At 37.4% G+C, this 19,403-nt stretch overlaps 2 protein-coding genes across 6 annotated transcripts in view; one reads left to right on the plus strand and one right to left on the minus strand.

Annotated features, from left to right (window-relative positions):
- blnk (B cell linker) overlaps positions 1 to 11,855 on the minus strand; it is a 221,780-nt gene extending 209,925 nt beyond the window's left edge. Inside the window, exon 1 of the mRNA XM_087277762.1 lies at positions 11,262 to 11,855. The gene's annotated coding sequence lies outside the window, so the exon portion shown is untranslated. The remainder of the gene's footprint in view (positions 1 to 11,261) is intronic.
- The window catches only part of dntt (deoxynucleotidyltransferase, terminal), a 394,622-nt gene that overhangs the window by 208,172 nt on the left and 167,047 nt on the right, over positions 1 to 19,403 (plus strand).

Raw genomic sequence — 19,403 nt, forward strand, 5'->3', positions numbered from 1 at the left:
TGTGTGTGTGTGTGTGAGTGTGTGTGTGTGTGTGTGTGTGTGTGTGTGTGTGTGTGTGTGTTGTCCACATCAGATCACATTTACAGCAGGGTTTTGTTTATTTTTGGAGAAATTTAAAAATAATCAGAGTGATATTTGCTCTCCCTCTGGCCTGTGTTCATCATATGTGAAAGGTTATTCTGCATCAGAAACTATTTTAAATGATTACAAATGAACACAAATCGGTTCATTACCATAGGGAAAATGCAGCAAACTAAATATATTAAATTGAACATCCATCCGTCCGTCCGTCCGTCCGTCCGTCTGTCTGTCTGTCTGTCTGTCCGTCCGTTAATCCATCCATCCATCCATCCATCCATCCGTCCGTCTGTCCTTTCGTTCGTCCATCCATCCATTTATCTGTCCGTCTGTCCATCCATCCATCCATCCATCTTTATATCATTATATTGTTACGTCCATCCATCCATCCATCCATCCATCCATCCTTAATGTTCGTTTGTCCATCTGTTCATCCATCTTCATGTTATATTGTTGAGTCCGTTCATCCTTCTGTCTGTCCATCCATCTGTCCGTCCGTCCATCCATCCATCTTTATGTCGTTATATTGTTCCGTCCATCAATCCATCCATCAGTCTATCTATCGATTTATCTATCATCCATCTGTCCATCCGTCCATACATCTTTATATCAGTAGATTGTTCCGTTCGTCCATCTGTCCATCCTTCGATCTGTCAGTCCGTCCATCTGTCCATACATCCCTTCTTTCATCCGTCTCTCCATCTGGTCATCCGTCCATCCATCTTTATATCGTTGTTTTGTTCCATCCATCCATCCATCCATTTGTCCGTCCATCCATCTGTCCATCCATCCGTCCGTCCATCTGTCCATCCATCCATCTTTATATTGTTATATTTTTCTGTCCATCCATCCATCCTTTTATCTGTCCATCCGTCTGCCCATCCATCTGTCCATCCATTGGTCCATCCATCTATGCATCTGTCCGTTTGTCCATCCATCCAACCATCCATCCATCCATCCATCCATCATTATATCATTCATAATTCATATGTTAATCTGTCTATCCATCCATCCATCCATCCATCAATCTATCATTCATAATTCATATATTCATCCAACTGTCCATCCATCCATCCATCTATCCATTATTATATCATTCATAATTCATATTTAAATCTGTCCATCCATCCATCCATCCATCCATCCATCTATCCATTATTATATCATTCATAATTCATATGTCCATCTGTCTGTCCATCCATCCATCCAACTATCCATCCATCCATTATTATATCATTCATAATTCATCTGTCCATCCATCCATCCAACTATCCATCCATCCATTATTATATCATTCATAATTCATATGTAAATCTGTCTGTCCATCCATCCATCCATCCATCCATCCATCCATCCATCCATCCATTCATCCATCCATCCATCCATCCATCCATCCATTCATCCATCCATCCATCCATCTCCAATTTCAAAATAATGGGTGAAAAAAAACCATTATCATACATATTTGCACTTATTCTGGACTGCATTTATCATGCACGACACATTTTCATTTTGTTATTATCATTAGTATTATTTCAGTTTTTTTAGAGAGAGAAAGGAGTTTCTACAGGTGGTTTGTGAGGCCCACTCACCTGTTCGAGGCACACTTCATAAATGCATGATTTTTTGTATTTAATTGTATTTCTTTAGAGATTGGGGGATTTTAACAAAGTGTCTGGACAAATGTGCAAAACATGTCAGTTGAATTGTCAGAAACAAGTGTTTTTACAGTTTGGGTTAGGATTAGGTTTCTCATGCCCACTCACCTGTGTGCGGCACACTTCATAAATGCATGATGTTTTGATGTTGTCATGTGGTGTGGTGGTGCAGAGAAGAGCGGGTCCTTGTTTTGTTTTGTGTAAATGGGCTCAGGTGATCTCTGATAAGCCCATTGAAGGATTTATAACCAAAAAGTGCATGAAAAAGTAGGTGAATGGAAACAGAGCTAGTAAATAACACTAACGAAATAAAAGTTGCTGAGTAAAGCCATCACATCCCGCTGTGTAAAATGTGGCGTTATCCACAGCATTCATCAGCGGCTGACGTCTGACATTGACGGAGGGTGTAATTGAGCGAACATGTTGAATTCAGCCGGTTTTTAACTATAGAGCTATTAGTCACGGCTGCTGTATGAGTTTTTCCTCACTCAACGTCTCTCTATATCTCGGGATGACTAATGTGACCGAGCATCAGAGTAACGGGATTACGGCACAGAGAAAAAAACATCATGTTTACCTTCCGAAAAACTTTCCAGCTCAAAATGCAAATCTGCGGAGGCTAAGCTGTGCTGAAATCTGCTATTTGAACTTCAGACGTCGGCCGTGACAGTTTTAGCGATGTCTGGATTTACCTGCGCGTGCTGTAAGAATGGTTTGTGCAGAGGATCAGGATATATATGGAGTGTGACAGACTTCTGGGAGAGCTGAAATGCAGCAGTCTTCACTTCTGTAGAGATGTTTGTTCGGCTCCAGGTGAAGCCACATGAATCATTCATTAATGGTTTAGCAGTGATGCGGCGGCCGCACAAAGTGTCTGAACACGTCAGATATACTTACTGATGTCTGGATGTCTTTTCAGTACATTTGCGGGGGTGGTGTTGTCGAGTTCATGACTGGTAAATAAAAGATAAAAAAATATTATTAAAAACAGTGATAATAATAAAATAAAAGCATATTGAAAAGTCTGAATGTAGTTAATTTAATAAAATATATTCATAATATATATCTGTCTGTCTGTCCGTCCGATAATACATCCGATAATAATCGATCTATCTATCTATCTATCCATCCATCCATCCATCCATCCACCTATCCATCCATCCATCCATCCACTCACCCACCTACCCATCCATCCATGCATCCATCCATCCATCCATCTCTTTGTCTGTCTGTCCATCTGTCCATTCGTCCATCTGTCCATTCGTCCATCTGTCCGTCCATTCATCCATCCATCAATTTATCCATCCATCCATCCATCCATCCATCCATCCATCCATCCATTTATCCATCCATCCATCCATCCATCCATCCATCCATCCATCCGTCCGTCCGTCCGTCCGTCCGTCCGTCCGTCCATCTATCTATCTATCTATCTATCTATCTATCTATCTATCTATCTATCTATCTATCTATCTATCTATCTATCTATCTATCTATCTATCTATCTATCTATCTATCTATCTATCTATCTATCTATCTATCTATCTATCTATCTATCTAACTGTCCATCCATCCATCCTCTTACCCACTCACCAACCTACCCATCCATCCATCCATGCATCCATCCATCTATCTATCTCCTTGTCTGTCCGTCCATTCGTCCATCTGTCCATTCGTCCATCTGTCCGTCCATTCATCCATCCATCCATCCATCCATCCATTTATCCATCCATCCATCCATCCATCCATCCGTCCATCTATCCATCCCTTTGTCTGTCCGTCCATCTGTCCATTCATCCATCTGTCCATCCGTCCATCCATCCATCCATCCATCCATCCATTTATCCATCCATCCATCCATCAATTTATCCATCCATCCATCAATCCGTCCTTCCATCCATCCATCCATCCATCCATCCATCCATCCTCTTACCCACTCACCCACCTACCCATCCATCCATCCATCCATTTATCCATCCATCCATCCATTTATCCATCCATCCATCCATCCATTTATCCATCCATCCATCCATCAATTTATCCATCCATCCATCCATCAATCCGTCCTTCCATCCATCCATCCATCCATCCATCCATCCATCCATCCATCCATCCTCTTACCCACTCACCCACCTACCCATCCATCCATCCATCCATCCATTTATCCATCCATCCATCCATCCATCCATCCATCCATCCATCCATCCATCCTCTTACCCACTCACCCACCTACCCATCCATCCATCCATCCATTTATCCATCCATCCATCCATTTATCCATCCATCCATCCATCCATCCATTTATCCATCCATCCGTCCGTCCGTCCGTCCGTCTGTCTGTCTGTTCATATATATCTATATCTATATCTATCATATATCTATATCCATACATCTATACATATATATATCTCGCTCCTCCAAACCCCAAAGTGCTCAATAATATTCAGGTCAGGGCACTGTGCAGGCCATGGTATGTGATCAACTTCACTTTCATACTCATCAAACCCCTCAGTCACCAGTATTGCTGTGTGTATTGATGCATGCTCATCCTGATACATGCCACCACCTTTAGGATGCAATGTTTGAGCCATTCAGTTCTCCATTTTGACACATGGTCCTCCAGAATAATTGGTCAGTCTTTGGCAGTGACACAGCGTCCTTCTAGCACAAGTATTGGGTCTAGGAAATGCCATGTAATTGCAGCCTAAACCATCACTGATCCCCCTATGCTTGACTCTGGGCATCAGCAGTCTGGGTGGGACGCTTTTTTGGGGCTTCTCCACACCGTAACTCTTCCGGATGTGACCGTGAAGGTGGACTCAAGAGAAAAATACATGTTTTTCATTGTCCACAGCCCAAGAATTTCACTGCAGACATCATTGACAGCAGTGAAAGTGTCAGAAGGTGGATTTCTCTGCTCAATCATCTGTTGATCTGCATCCCAATCATCACCAATACTGCAGAAGACCAACTGGAACCAGCATGGACCAAGATTCTCTAACTTCTATACCTATTCAGAGGAGCCTGATAGAAAATGCTCATTTACTGATGGATTTAGAGGGTTTTGCATCTGAACTCTTCATATTTTCTGGTGCTTGCTTGACCATGCAACTCTCTGAACATACCAAGACAAGAACTTAACAAGAATTGTAAATGTGACGTCAATTAATCCTGTAAGTGAAATAAAAGCAGGACTCTTCGCAGAGAAGCGGCTTTTTTCTCCGACATGTGCTCAGACCGCCGGTGCGTTTCAACAAGCCTCATTAGAAATGAAAAGCAAGCGGATAAGTGAGGTGTGACGCTCCGCGAGACGCCGCTCTGATCAATTACCCAGGAGAACTGACTTCACTGTCCTCAGCGCTTCAGGGTTCAGCTGAGCAGATTCCCAGAGACTCCTGCGCTGTTAAAACTAATGCGTGGAGAAGTGACGGATCAGGCACACGCTCAGATATGACTGCACAGAAGCTGAATATTTGCTGAAGACCTAAGTTGACTGTGGATTACTATGATGATGCTGTGTGGTGGTCAGGTGTTATGAGTGGTTACTATGAAGTGTACTACAAATGATATGTGGTTTTTAGACATTATGAGTGGTTACTATGAAGTGTACTATATATGATGTGTGGGTTTTTAAGCATTATGAGTGGTTACTATTAAGTGTACTATATATGATGTGTGGTTTTTAGGCATTATGAGTAGTTACTATGAAGTGTACTATATATGATGTGTGGTTTTTAAGCATTATGAGTGGTTACTATGAAGTGTACTATATATGATGTGTGGTTTTTAGTCACTATGAATGGTTACTTTAAAGTATACCATACAATGTGGGGTTTTAAGGCATTATGAGTGGTTACTATTAAGTGTACTATATATGATGTGTGGTTTTTAGGCATTATGAGTGGTTACTATTGAGTGTACTATATATGATGTGTGGTTTTTAGGCAATATGAGTGGTTTCTATAAAGTGTACTATATATGATGTGTGGTTTTTAGGCATTATGAGTGGTTACTATGAAGTGTACTATATATGATGTGTGGTTTTTAGGCATTATGAGTGGTTACTATGAAGTGTACTATATATGATGTGTAGTTTTTAGGCATTATGAGTGGTTACTATAAAGTGTACTATATATGATGTGTGGTTTTTAGGCATTATGAGTGGTTACTATGAAGTGTACTATATATGATGTGTGGTTTTTAGGCATTATGAGTGGTTACTATGAAGTGTACTATATATGATGTGTGGTTTTTAGGCATTATGAGTGGTTACTATGAAGTGTACTATATATGATGTGTGGTTTTTAGGCATTATGAGTGGTTACTATGAAGTGTACTATATATGATGTGTAGTTTTTAGGCATTATGAGTGGTTACTATAAAGTGTACTATATATGATGTGTGGTTTTTAGGCATTATGAGTGGTTACTATGAAGTGTACTATATATGATGTGTGGTTTTTAGGCATTATGAGTGGTTACTATGAAGTGTACTATATATGATGTGTGGTTTTAAGGCGTTATGAGTGGTTACTATGAAGTGTACTATTTATGATGTGTGGTTTTTAGGCATTATGAGTGGTTACTATGAAGTGTACTATTCATGATGTGTGGTTTTTAGGCATTATGAGTGGTTACTATGTAGTGTACTATATATGATGTGTGGTTTTTAGGCATTATGAGTGGTTACTGTGTAGTGTACTATATATGATGTGTGGTTTTTAGGCATTATGAGTGGTTACTATGTAGTGTACTATATATGATGTGTGGTTTTTAGGCATTATGAGTGGTTACTGTGCAGTGTACTATATATGATGTGTGGTTTTTAGGCATTATGAGTGGTTACTATGTAGTGTACTATATATGATGTGTGGTTTTTAGGCATTATGAGTGGTTACTATAAAGTGTACTATATATGATGTGTGGTTTTTAAGCATTATGAGTGGTTACTATAAAGTGTACTATATATGATGTGTGGTTTTTAGGCATTATGAGTGGTTACTATGAAGTGTACTATTCATGATGTGTGGTTTTTAGGCATTATGAGTGGTTACTATGTAGTGTACTATATATGATGTGTGGTTTTTAAGCATTATGAGTGGTTACTATGAAGTGTACTATATATGATGTGTGGTTTTTAGGCATTATGAGTGGTTACTATAAAGTGTACTATATATGATGTGTGGTTTTAGGCATTATGAGTGGTTACTATGAAGTGTACTACATATGATGTGTGGTTTTTAGGCATTATGAGTGGTTACTATAAAGTGTACTATATATGATGTGTGGTTTTAGGCATTATGAGTGGTTACTATGAAGTGTACTACATATGATGTGTGGTTTTTAGGCATTCTGAGTGGTTACTATAAAGTGTACTATATATGATGTGTGGTTTTTAAGCATTATGAGTAGTTACTATGAAGTGTACTATATATGATGTGGGGTTTTAAGGCATTATGAGTGGTTACTATGAAGTGTACTACAAATGATATGTGGTTTTTAGACATTATGAGTGGTTACTATGAAGTGTACTATATATGATGTGCAGTTTTAAGCATTATAAGTGGTTACTATGAAGTGTACTATATATGATGTGCAGTTTTAAGCATTATAAGTGGTTACTATGAAGTGTACTATATATGATGTGTGGTTTTTAAGCATTATGAGTGGTTACTATGAAGTGTACTATATATGATGTGCGGTTTTTAAGCAATATGAGTAGTTACTATGAAGTGTACTATATTTGATGTGTGGTTTTTAGTCACTATGAATGGTTACTTTAAAGTATACCATACAATGTGGGGTTTTAAGGCATTATGAGTGGTTACTATGAAGTGTACTACATATGATGTGTGGTTTTTAGGCATTATGAGTGGTTACTATAAAGTGTACTATATATGATGTGTGGTTTTAGGCATTATGAGTGGTTACTATGAAGTGTACTACATATGATGTGTGGTTTTTAGGCATTATGAGTGGTTACTATAAAGTGTACTATATATGATGTGTGGTTTTAGGCATTATGAGTGGTTACTATAAAGTGTACTATATATGATGTGTGGTTTTAGGCATTATGAGTGGTTACTATGAAGTGTACTACATATGATGTGTGGTTTTTAGGCATTATGAGTGGTTACTATAAAGTGTACTATATATGATGTGTGGTTTTAGGCATTATGAGTGGTTACTATGAAGTGTACTACATATGATGTGTGGTTTTTAGGCATTATGAGTGGTTACTATAAAGTGTACTATATATGATGTGTGGTTTTTAAGCATTATGAGTAGTTACTATGAAGTGTACTATATATGATGTGTGGTTTTTAGTCACTATGAATGGTTACTTTAAAGTATACCATACAATGTGGGGTTTTAAGGCATTATGAGTGGTTACTATGAAGTGTACTATATATGATGTGTGGTTTTTAGGCATTATGAGTGGTTACTATAAAGTGTACTATATATGATGTGCGGTTTTTAAGCATTATGAGTGGTTACTATGAAGTGTACTATATATGATGTGTGGTTTTTAGGCAATATGAGTGGTTTCTATAAAGTGTACTATTCATGATGTGTGGTTTTTAGGCATTATGAGTGGTTACTATGAAGTGTACTATATATGGTGTGTGGTTTTTAGGCATTATGAGTGGTTACTATGAAGTGTACTATATATGGTGTGTGGTTTTTAGGCATTATGAGTGGTTACTATAAAGTGTACTATATATGATGTGTGGTTTTTAGTCACTATGAGTGGTTACTCTAAAGTATACCATGCGATGTGGGGTTTTAAGGCATTATGAGTGGTTACTATGAAGTGTACTATATATGATGTGTGGTTTTTAGGCATTATGAGTGGTAACTATGTAGTGTACTATATATGATGTGTGGTTTTTAGTCACTATGAGTGGTTACTCTAAAGTATACCATACGATGTGGGGTTTTAAGGCATTATGAGTGGTTACTATGAAGTGTACTATATATGATGTGTGGTTTTTAAGCATTATGAGTGGTTACTATAAAGTGTACTATATATGATGTGGGGTTTTAAGGCATTATGAGTGGTTACTATGAAGTGTACTATATATGATGTGTGGTTTTTAAGCATTATGAGTGGTTACTATAAAGTGTACTATATATGATGTGTGGTTTTTAGGCATTATGAGTGGTTACTATGAAGTGTACTATATATGATGTGTGGTTTTTAGGCATTATGAGTGGTTTACTATGTATGCTGTGTTTTTAAGGTTATAATAGTTTTGGATTTTTCATTAGTTTTAGTTTTTATTTCGTTTTGACTTTTTGTTTTCAAATTCAGTTCGTTTTAATTAATTTTTAGAGGCAGATTTAGTCATTTTTATTAGTTTCTATATTTTGAAATTCTTTATTGTCATTAAAGTTTTTATTAGTTTCAGTATTAATTTTAGTTTTTGTTCTAAATAAGAATATTTGTTTGGTGCAAAACTCAAAATCAACATTGTATAATAAAAACTCAGTCATACATTTTTTGAGACCTGTATTCAGAGTCAGTGACAATTAATGTGGCCAGCCCTTCTTATAAATTAATTAGTAAGTCAGTTTGGAGATGTGTGTGATGAAGCCTCATGACTTCACTCTTCTTCATCTTCTCTTTCTGATCCGTGTATCTTGAGCCTGTGAAAGTGACATAAGTCAGACGGGTTTAATTTGGCATTTCAGCTTTTAAGCTCTTCTAAAGATGTGTGATGTCTGAATGCTGTCTCCAGCGGCAGCGTATTTCACTGTGACATCAAATAAATAGCTGTCATGTAATATCTCGTAAGCCCAAAATCATTTTCAGGAGGTCTTTATGGGTGTGCGGCACCAGCTCAGCTTCGCGCTTTACTCTCCTTTTTTTTTTTCAAAGACGTACAGTGTGTGTTACTGCATATATTACTGCATAATTTCCACCAAAGACATACATCACCCAAAAATAGCTCTCTGTCATCGTCTGCTCACCCTCGTGTCCTACTCGTATGATGTTATTTCTGTTGGGGAACAAAACAAAACTTTTATTTTTATGTCGTCAAGCATATTAGAGAGTAGTTCAGAGTAGTTTACATATACATAATACTCAACCGAGGCTTATTGTGGATATGTACCCCCATCTACATTTCTGGAGAGCATGAATTATGTACCCAGAGGTACGTATGGCTGCATTTTGTCTTTAAAATAATTGCTATGGGGCGATATGATGCTGCCGACGGCCTCTGTTCGTTTTAGTGCTACCAGCTGAACGATTACCTCTGTACGGACGGCTTTTCCAGTGTTACCAGTTTGCCCAGTAGATGGAGTTTGCAAAGACCAGTTCCAGAAACCAGGTAAAACAAAAGCAAAGAAATAAAATAAATAAAAGTAACAGGCTTAAAATGTGATGAAATCACGCGGCTAAGAGGCTTTTCTGTTTCTAGATTGCCTTTAAAAACCCTATCAGTTGGGTTTAGCGAGTGGTTTACATACAAAAGTATGTAACTTTGGTAAACAGCCAATTAATAATAGTAGTAGTAGTAATTATAACAATAATAACAGTAATATTCATTCATTCATTCATTCATTCATTTTCTGCCACTTTTCTGGGGCCGGGTCGCGGGGGCAGCAGTCTTAATAGAGAACCCCAGACTTCCCTCTCTCCAGACACTTCCTCCAGCTCCTCCGGGGGGATCCCGAGGCGTTCCCTGGCCAGCCGAGAGACATAGTCTCTCCAGTGTGTCCTGGGTCTTTCCAGAGGCCTCCTCCCAGTGGGACATGCCTGGAACACCTCCCTGGGTAGGCATCCGAAACAGATGCCCAAGCCACCTCAGCTGACTTCTCTGGATGTGGAGGAGCAGCGGCTCTACTCTGAGCTCCTCCCGGGTGTCAGAGCTCCTCCCCCTATCCATAAGAGAGCGCCCTGCCACCCTGTGAAGGAAACTCATTTCGGCCGCTTGTATCCGAGATCTAGTACTTTCGCTCATGACCATAGGTGAGAGTAGGAATGTAGATTGACCGGTAAATTGAAAGCTTTGCCTTTCGGCTCAGCTCCTTCTTCACCACACTGGACCGGTAAATCGACCGCATTACTGCTGCTGCAGCACCAATCCGCCTGTCAATGTCATGTTCCATCCTTCCCTCACTTGTGAACAAAACCCCGAGATACTTAAACTCCTCCACCTGGGGTAAGGACTTTCCTCCAACCTGGAGATGGCAAACCACCTTTTTCCAGTGGAGCACCATGGCCTCGGACTTGGAGGTGCTGATTCTCACCCCAGCCGCGTCACACTCGGCAGCAAACCACCCCAGGGCATGCTGAAGGTCCATGTCTGATGAAGCCAACAGAACAACATCATCTGCGAATGACAGAGATGAAATCTTGTGGTCCCCGAACTGGACCCCCTCCAGCTTAAGGCTACGCCTTGAAATTCTGTCAATAAAAATGATGAACAGAATTGGTGACAAGGGGCAGCCCAGCCGGAGTCCAACATGCACTGGAAACAAGATGACTTATTGCCGGCAAAGCAAACCAGACTCCTACATTGTAGAGGTCTGCATTCCCGCGGCTGTCCCGCGGGCGCCGCAGGACCCGACCAGATTTCTGCGGCGCGGGAATAAATTTTTGAATAAATCGCGGGAGCGGTCGGTAACGGGTTTAATTTGGGACGGGAGCGGGCTGTCTAGCAATATCGCGGATATTGCTATGCGAATGAGAGAGAGAGATAGAGAGAGAGAGAGCGAGCTTTGCCTGTGTGTGTGTGCTTGGTGCTTGTGTGTGTGTATGTTAGTGCGCGTGCGCGTGTAAATGAGAGAGAGAGAGAGAGAGAGAGAGAGTTTTCCCAGATAGCAAAATACACTCGGGCCAGTTCCGGCTAGATTCTCGCCTGCCGGAGACTTACCACTCAGCCCGGCTCTGGCTGCCGGACTCCGGATGCTTGTGGACTCACTGCCCGATTCCGGCCCGAATCAATCAGGCCAGATGCGGCGGCCGTAAGCGAGCCGACGCTGTCGCATCCGCGGCAGAATCGGCCCGAGTGTAATGTGCGCTGCGGCCCGGAGCTGGCGCGACTCAGTATTTATATACCTTTATATAAAACCTTTTGGTATTACATTGGTACTTGATACATGGTATTACAACCCTTTGAGTTGATATAACAGCAAACGCCTGTGTGTCTGCTTGGTGCTTGTGTGTGTGTTAGTGCGTGCGCGCGCGTATGAGAGAGAGAGAGCTTTGTCTGTGTGTGTGTGCTTGGTGCTTGTGTGTGCGTTAGTGCAGATCTCTACTACATTGTTCATACAGTAACAGTAATACTCATTTATTTTCTTTTCAGCTTAGCCGCTTTATGAATCCGGGGTCACCACAGCGGAATGAACCACCGACTTATCCAGCACATGTTTTACGCAGCAGCTGCAACCCATCACTGGGAAAATAACAGTTTATAATATGATATACGGGGCTTTACATTAACTTTTTTGATCACCAGCCATTGTGGCTAGTAGTTTTTCAACATTACTAGCCACTCGCCATTTTCACTGGCCACAATTTTGTTGTTGGGAAAATATATTCTATATGCGTGACTTTGACTTTGTCATGCTAAATTTACTTGATTTAGATTTTGTTTTTTTTGTCCACATCCCTCCTTATTCATTTAACTTTTTGTGTGTGTTGTGTATAAGTTTACTCAATGAGCATGAGCAAACGGATAAGGGTTTCATAGTTTCTTATTACAATAAGGATGCATGCAGTACAATTTCAAAATAAGGATTTACCAAATTTATCTCTAACCACACTAAAAATAAATACATCATTATTTCTTAGCCACACATTTTAAATATGTAAAAACAAGCAAAATATGGCTCTATACTAATACTTTTTATTTAACAAAATGTTTCTTTAAAAAAACAAACAAACAAACAAACAAACAGTTGGCATAAAAAATAATAATTGTCATGTATCTAACACATATGCACAGAAATCTGTCCTGGCTAAAGGTCCCAGATCACCAGTTAACTACACATAAATGTATAAATGTATATGTAATATATATATATATATATATATATATATATATATATATATATATATATATATATATATATATATATATATATATATATATATATAATTAAACCATAATAACAAATAAAAGTGTAAGCAAAAGAAAGCAGGTGACAAACATACTGTGTGACAATGAATGATTGATCATCACACACGCCAACAAGCCGCCAACTTATCCAGCAAGTTTTTACGCAGCGAATGCCCTTCCAGCCACAACCCATCTCTGGGAAACATCAACGCACACATTCACACACACACACACATACACTACGGACAATATAATCTACCCAATTCACCTGTACCTCATGTGTTTGGACTGTGGGGGAAACCGGAGTACCCGGAGGAAACTCACGCGAAGGCAGGGAGAATATGCAAACTCCACACAGAAACACAAACTGAGCCGAGGCTCGAACCAGCGACCCATCGACCTTCTTGCTGTGAGGCGACAGCACTACCTACTGCGCCACTGCCTTGCCCCTATATATATATATTTATTGTTTTTTACATAAAAACTATTACGTCTAGATTAGAAATATTTTAAAAGTTAAGTTATATATATAAAGTTATATATAATAGATTTTTTAAATAAGAAAAACTAATTATTTCAACAAAATTATAACAAACACAAAAATATCAGAAAAAATAAACAAACTAAAAATAATAAATTGTAATAATATAAGTAATTGTTAATTTTATGAGACTTATTTAAAAAAAAGACTTATAATTATGTTAAAGTTTTCAAAGTTAATATTTAAAACAAATGAATGCAGAACATTTTAAGAAAAAAAGTTTTTAAATTATACTTCTAGGCTTATTTTAATTTTACAATAAATGCAATTTATGTACAGTCTTTTTCTAAAATGCACATTTTTTATTGTGCATTGTATTTTATTTACTTTTAATTGCAATTTAGCATTTGTTGTAATCCAATGTTTTTTGTTTTTTTATTATTATTATTTAGGTAGAAGCTTTAAATAAGCTGCACATTATGGCTTATTTTTCAGATCTATTCCAATATTTTGAATTCCTATGCGAATGAATGAATGAATGAATATATAAATGAATAAACAAATAAACAAACAAACAAACAAACAAACAAACAAACAAATAAAATAAGATAAAAAAATAAAATAAAATAAAATAAAATAAAATAAAATAAAATAAAATAAAATAAAATAATTAAATTAAATTAAATTAAATTAAATTAAATTAAATTAAATTAAATTAAATTAAATATATTTTGAAAGCTTATATTTTGAACACATTAGCAGGATGTTCACCAGAGCACCTGAAGGCAGGATCAAACATCTGATCCAGGATCAGCTTCAGTCAGATCTCCACCAGAGCTGTGTGTGTGATCATTGCCAGAGCCGGTTTACAGAAGGTTTAGCGGCGTCTTATAAGGCTCCAGGTCTGAAGTCTGGATGAAACAGCAGCGTCTGTGATCCGAACAGCAGCTTCAATCACTCTGCCTGGAAAACCACCGGAGGCCATTCCTGAACATCAGCACCAGGGTTGCCAGGTCCAAGGACACTTTCCAGTTCAATGAATTCGCATAAGTTTGTCCAGCTTCTGCATGTGAAGCTGCTTTGAAAGGCTCTCGTATGAACCTGATATAGAAACAAATGTGAGTTAAATAGAGTGCTGTAATTCAGTTCACACACTCATACACTACGGCCAATTTAGTTCATCAATTCCCCTATAGCGCATCTGTTTGGACTGTGGGGGAAACTGGAGCACCCAGAGGAAACCCACAACAACACAGGGAGAACATGCAAACTCCACACAGAAATGACTGTAAACAATACAACATAACAACATCTTAAACAATATTGACGCTTACCATTGAGAAATGTCCTGCTCCAGTGGTGTTTGAAATTGACTTCCCAGGTTTACTGCAGCTGTGGGCTCATCCTGGTCAGATGCTGGTTCGAATTGATTGACGAAATTGATTCCATGTTTTCTTTTAATACACTATAACATCACTTTATGTCACTGTAGTCCAGAAATGATGATGGGCATTTCATTTCCGACATGCAGTAGTCCAATCACAACAGACTAGGTCAGACATTGAGGGCCCTATCATACACCCGGCACAATGTGGTGCAAGGTGCGACGCAATTGTTGTGTGCTAGTTTCAGCTTGGCGTAACAGTTGTTTTGATGTTTTGCGCCACGCTGTTTAAATAGCAAATACATTTGAGCTCATATGTGCGCCCAGAGGTGTTCTAGTCCAAAAAGGAGGTGTGTTGAGGCGCACTGTTGGCGCGTTGCTATTTTAAGAAACTATAGTAGATTTTTCAATACACCAGAACAAAGCCGGTCTAAAGTCCAGCGCAGAGTTGCGCCTCGCTTACACACTGCTTAATACACACAAGATGTAGAGCAATACGCAAATATCCTTACATCATAAAAATGTAAATATTAAGGATATATATATAGGATATAATAAGAATAGATATAGGATATAAACATAAAGGATTAAAATATTACAAAACATATTATTTTCTAGCCTACATAAATATGAAAAATCACTGCTTTTATGTCTTCTTCATCTCGGGAGGCTTTTTCAGTTCATTCATAACAATTTGCTTTTGTATAATGTTATTATTATTAGCAGTATTATTTATTATATCCATATTTATATTTGTTTTATTAAAAACAAGCTTAGATTTGTCCACATGCAGGTTTTAGACCATATGGGGCACAGCATGTGTTTTAGGATATAACTCTTCGCACATTTCGTTATTATTGTTCATTTATTCGTTTGCTGGAAATTAGAACTGAATTTAGAAACAGTTTTGAAACAAATCGTTGTGCTTAACAAACAAAATTAATTATTTATAGACTAATGAATGTCTGTGTGTACAAGATTTCACTATTCAAGAGAGCGAAAGTAAAAGTAGACAATGCAAGGCCTTATCTCACATTCTCGCGCTGCAGATGCTGTGTTTAACAGTTTTCTCTCTAGTGAGACACTCAGTTTTTCCACTTACAAAGTCCGTCATGTAAATAGCAAATGCACCATAGCGCGACGCAACTGGCTCTTAAAGGGAATGGGAGATGAGACTCTGATTGGTTTATTCTTAAAACACACCGATACCTCATTAAGAAAATAAGCTCAACCCTGTTAGACCATGTGCCACGGCGCAAAGCAGATTTTTCCATCCTTATATTAGCAAAAGTGAATTCTGACACACCCTGAATGCGTTTGCGCCCTGCGCTTTGCACTGGTGCATGGACCGTCAAAATAGAACCCGAGTGTTTTTTAACCTTGCATACATACACTTACTGTAAATAATTCCCAGAATTTCACAACATGTAACTGTAATTTTTCACAGGAAATTACAGGATTTAACTTTAAGTTATATATATATAATATATAATATATAATATATATATATATATATATATATATATACATTTTTTTTTAATGTTAAATTACGTATTCTGAACTTAAAATTAAGGCTGGCATCATGGTTACAGCTGTAAAAATGGCTACACATTTTACATGTTAGTTATAGGAATTCAAACACAATTAATATTTTATTGAACAGAAATTGACAATAACTTTTTGTTCTAGTACAAAAACTTTTTTTGATATTTAGAAATATTTACAGAAATATTGTTTATTATGAAGTGCCTCACAGTGATTTACTGTGAATTTACATACAGTACTTTACTGTGAAATTAATGCAATTATTAGCCTGTAATTTACTGTAAACTTAAGGTGAAACATTTTACAGTGTATCATCCTGTGGTCAGGGACTTCAAAAAGCAAAATATTAACTTTCATATTTCACAATAGGGGCTCCTATAAAGAAATATTGCCTATAACAAAACAAGCATATTTTTACATAAACAGCTAAAAATGTAGGGCAAAATCATTTTAAATTAAAATACAGAATATGCATGTGATTTTTACATTTAAAACATTTTAATAAATAATAATCAGATGCCTGCATTTATAATAAGCTGATAGAAATAAATGTGAGTGGACTTGAGTGTTGTAACTCAGTTTCATCATTTACGATGCTGTCTGTGTAGGCAGCGCGCAGCAAGGCCGTTGTGCAGGTTTTGGAGCAGAGACGCAGGTGTTGTATATTATAGGATCGCAGCATTTGATGCCATAAATCAGTGGACGGCGCATGAGAAAGCAGCGTCTCACAGTTCAGGGCAGTTTTTTTCCCTCCATCCAGCAGTAAACAGCTCATTCCTGCACAACACACACACTGAATAATCCCGCAGCATTCCTTAAAAACCAGACTGATTTATACAGTGCATGCGCCCCTCGCAGACCTCTCTTTTAGACTCAGATTTTCTACAGGATGCTTTACTGTAATATGTTTGTGCATATACCGTTGAAGTCAGTATTATTGACTGTTTTGTTCATTTTAATTATTTTATACTCCCCCAAAATAATGCAAAACAATAGTTTTTATTAACTTAAAAATCATCTGAAATTTTAATAACTAATTACTGGTACCGGGTCTGTGATGTCATCAACTTTCGCTTTAAGATTTAAAGGGCCAGCATTGCACCAGACCCCGTAAGTGGTTTAGTTTGAAAGTGTAGAATCTATATTTTATGCACATCTGCATCACTTTGGTTTTTATTCTACTGTACAAAATTTATTTACACTTAAACACACAGTATTTTTGATACCCGAGCTAGGAATTTTACATTGATTCATTTATATATTTTTCATATGACACATGTACAAGTTATAGCTCAAATGAAAGCTCTTACCGGTGCTCATACGGTTCTAGTGTTCTTGTTACTGATGATATTCACATATCAAACAGTTGTCGAATGAATCGTGGTGTTTCCATGATGCAGAAGTGAAAACAATACATTCATGATCAATAAGCAGCCCCAGATAGCACAGACAGCTGTCATCTCTTACCTTATGCTGTGTGCTTCAGGGCGATTTCTCCTCTGTTTTTGAGGTGATGTGCATAAGTAATCCTTTTATATGTCTGATGTGGTCCAAACACAGTGAATTATGTTTGATCAAACAAAAGAATAGTGAAATATGAAAACAATGATCGCTCCCTGTGGCTTGTACAGCACCTCTCATCAGTTAAAATACAATAACTTCTGCATAGATTATGGTGGAGACATTTTTCTGTTTTCCTATGATTACAGACATGTGCAGGAACCACCAACATTAATTACAGCACGCTAGACCACACACAACCTAAAAGATACACTTTCAAATTTGAGCTTATAAAAAAAATACAAAAAGCACCTCTTTTTTTAGGTGTTTATTATAACACAGACAACATTTACAGATATTTTACACACTTTCAATAGTGTTTTATGAAAATTCAAAGGGGTTTCTTTAAAATGATACCAAATTTTTGCATTTACACCTCTGCATGTGGATTTGGGAAGCTTTTAAATTTGGGTAGGCAAAATCCCAAAATAGCAGCAGAGTTTAACTGGTTAAAAATCAGAAAAGGCTGAAGCAGCAACCATTTTTCATAACTGCTTTTCTACGCGAATAAAGCACTATTTTATTGTGTTATTTTCACTCTAAATTCACAGAGAGGCTACCACAGGTGCGAAATGTATCTGTTGTTTAATATTGCTATAATATTTGATATGCATAACACTTACTCAGATATACAGTAGAAGTCAGAATAAAGTCAGAATTATTAGCTCCCTTTTAATTTTTTAAAAAAAAAATATTTCCCAAATGATGTTTAACAGAACAAAGAGATTTTCACAGTATGTCTGATAATATTTTTTCTTCTGGAGAAAGTCTTATTTGTTTTATTTCGGCTAGAATAAAAGCAGATATTAATTTTTTAAACACCATTTTAAGGTCAAAATTATTAGCCTCTTTAAGCTTTTTTTTTTTTTTTTCGAAAAACAGAACAGAACAAACCATCATTATACAATAACTTGCCTAATTACCCCAACCTGCCTAGTTAACCTAATTAATCTAGTAAAGCCTTAAAATGTCACTTTAAGCTGTATAGAAGTGTCTTGAAGAATATCTAGTCCAACATTACTTACTGTCATCATGACAAAGATAAAATAAATCGTTTATTAGAAATGAGTTACTGAATATATATATATATATATATATATATATATATATATATATATATATATATATATATATATATATATATATATATATATATATATTCATATATATATATATATATATATATATATATATATATATATATATATATATATATATATATATATATATATATATATATATATATATATGAAGAGTTCAGATGCAAAACCCATCAGAGCTCTTTTCTTGTAAGTGAGCATTTGCTATCAGGTTCCTCTAAAAAGGTTCGGAAGTTTCATTGGGCCGACATAAAGGCCCAATCCCAATTCTATTTTTGTACCCCTTCCCCTTCCCCTTGGCCCTTTAAACAGAGTGTGAAGAGAAAGGGACCCCCTCCAGACCTGAGGCTGCGCATAAAATTCTGTCCAAAAATATGATGAACAGAATTGGTGACAAAGGGCACTCCTGCCGGAGTCCAACATTCACTATAAACAAGTCTGACTTAATGCCGGCAACGCAAACCAGACTCCTACTCCATTCATACAGGGATGAGACGGCCCTTAACAGGGTGCCTATGAGCCCATA

The sequence above is a fragment of the Danio rerio genome, chromosome 13 (genome assembly GCF_052040795.2).
Source record: "Danio rerio strain M-AB ecotype USA chromosome 13, GRCz13ab, whole genome shotgun sequence".
NCBI classification, from domain to species: Eukaryota; Metazoa; Chordata; class Actinopteri; order Cypriniformes; family Danionidae; genus Danio; species Danio rerio.